The 2,451-nt window shown below is 38.2% G+C and overlaps 1 non-coding gene across 1 annotated transcript; it reads left to right on the forward strand.

Moving 5' to 3' along the window:
* Positions 1-1,285: 1,285 nt before the first annotated feature.
* LOC149003824 (small nucleolar RNA R71) lies at positions 1,286-1,392 on the forward strand. Its single transcript, XR_016170526.1, has one exon. It is a non-coding gene; the product is annotated as a small nucleolar RNA R71 (small nucleolar RNA).
* The last annotated feature ends 1,059 nt before the right edge of the window (positions 1,393-2,451 follow it).

The raw sequence follows: 2,451 nt of genomic DNA on the forward strand, positions 1-2,451 counted from the left end.
GACTTCCTCAATATTTAGGTTAGATTCCCCAAATGGCAAGTAATGTTGTAGGGGATCATCAATAAGCATGTTTGGAATATAATCAACCACTACCTCATCAATAAAGTTAATTGCAAAACACTCTTCACCCCTATTTGGGCTTAAAGATACATTCTTTATAGAATCTGGAATTGAGGACTCAAGAGCTTCAGGGAAGGGGGCTTTGGGAGTGTAAGATTCAGGAATAGTACCCTCTACAATCGGAATGTGCAACCCCTTACAAGGAAATTGATGGGAAATACTCACAGGTGGTGTTTCTTTACTAGGCTTGTGTGCATCATTGCCAGTCTCATGGGTCAAATCAACCTCTTCTCGACTCTCAAGATCAATGGGCAATGGCTTAGGAGTAGGCAAAGGTGTATAATATTCCTTCCCACTGTGTGTCACAACCGAGACTGCTTGGACTTGTTCTTTCCTAGACCCAATTTGATGATTAGGGTTACCTATTGGTTGAGTAGGTAATTGACCAACCTCCCTCCTACTGATGGCATCAGCTAGTTGACCAAGTTGAGTTTCCAATTTGTTAATGGATTGAGAATGGGAATGCAACAATTGAGTGTTTTGCTCTAATCCACTAAGTGCTTTTAGTACCTTATCCTCAAATGATGAATTATGTGAGGGTTGTGAAGATGATGGTTGTTCATTCCTATAGGCATTTTGGTGCATAATAAATGGAGGTGGCCTATAAGGTATTTGATTAGAGGGATTGGGCATTGAGTTTCGCCATGAAAAATTGGGGTGGTTTTGCCATCCTGGGTTATAGGTATTGGAATATGGATCATTGCCAAATTTAGAAACTCCTTGGGCCAAATGTGTATGCTCCTTAACAAACTTAGGGTATTGTGTAGCCAAATAGCAATCAGTGACATGATGGGATAGGCTAGAACATAAAGCATATGCTGCAATCTGATTAGGTGGAGAGAAACTTGTAGGAAGTGGAGATGGGGTTTGTTGTACTAATGACAAGAGATGGTCCAATTTCTTTGATAGCAAGTCAACCTTAGTGCTCATCTCAATGGTAGGATTTATCTCATAGAGACCGCTCCTCTTTGGTTGCCCAATGGATGGAATCTCAAACCTAGCTGCTGAAGCATGGTGTTGGGAGTTTTCACTAAGGGTCTCAAAAAGTTCCCATGCTTCATTCTCATTCTTGTGCATGAAAGTCCCACCATAAGAAGAATCAACCATTTGCCTTTGTCGATCTCTAAGGCCATCATAAAAACATTGAACCAATTGCCATTTAGGAATAGCATGGTGGGGGCACTTTCTAAGTAATTCTTTTAGTCTTTCCCAAGCCTCATGAAATTGTTCTCCTTCTTGTTGGGAGAAACTCGTTATCGCTCTCCTAATGCTATTGGTACGGCCAATGGGGAAGAACTTTTTAAGGAACTCCTGTTGCGTTTCTACCCAAGTGGAAATTTTAACATTGTCCAAAAAATGAAGCCAATGTTTAGCTTTATCTTTAAGGGAGAATGGAAAAAGAAGTAACCTTAAAGCATAAACTGAGAGGTTTTGAATTTTAACCGTGGAGGACACCTCTAAAAACTCATCTAAGTGCTTATAAGGCTCTTCATTGGCAAGTCCATAAAAAGATGGTAGCATTTGAATTACACTAGATTTGATCTCATATTGAGCCGCCTCTATGTTAGGCAACTTAATACAAGAAATTGGAGTGTATATCGTAGGAATGAAATGCTCACTCAAGGGCCTCATTGGAGGCTCATAGTTTGCCATAGTTCTTTGCATTCTAAGGTTGGCCAAAGTCTCTTCTAACTCTAAGTCAAGCGGAGTCAACTCAGGGTTTAGGGACCGACGACCATGCATACACACAGAAGAATAAAAAAAAGAATAAGCTAAATAAGGAAAATTAAAAGAAAATAACTATAGCAAAAGGGAGAGTTTAGGACGTACCTAAAGCGCAATCCACATGATCTTTCGAACAAAAGTTACACATGTGGGATCTGAGGGATGGGGATTTTTAAAAATTAACCTAAACAACCCAATCTAATGCAAATATTACAATTGAAAAGTCCTAAATACAATTATATCTAAGAAAGAAAAGATAACAACCTAAACTAATTATCGAATCGCTACTCTTGCAGTTACCTACAAAACAAAAGAAAAAGAGATTAGTTAAATAAGCAAAGAAAAATTAAAAATTAAAAACACTAAAATTACTCTAAAAATTATGTCTAACTGACAAAAATCAATCCTAGCAACCGTGCTTTGGTTCCCCGGCAACGGCGCCAAAATTTGATCGTGTCGCTAACCAATCAAAAATAAAATCCTATACTAATCTAGCAAGCAGAAAGTACGGAGTCGAACTGTTAAGGAATAATATTGTATATTCTTTCTTGTATTTCGTATTTCGTATTCTTGTATTTCTTCTACGTATGTTGTATTTCCTATTAC

This window comes from Hakea prostrata, chromosome 10 (assembly GCF_041222555.1).
Source record: "Hakea prostrata isolate BN-2017 chromosome 10, UWA_Hpros_2, whole genome shotgun sequence".
NCBI classification, from domain to species: domain Eukaryota; kingdom Viridiplantae; phylum Streptophyta; class Magnoliopsida; order Proteales; family Proteaceae; genus Hakea; species Hakea prostrata.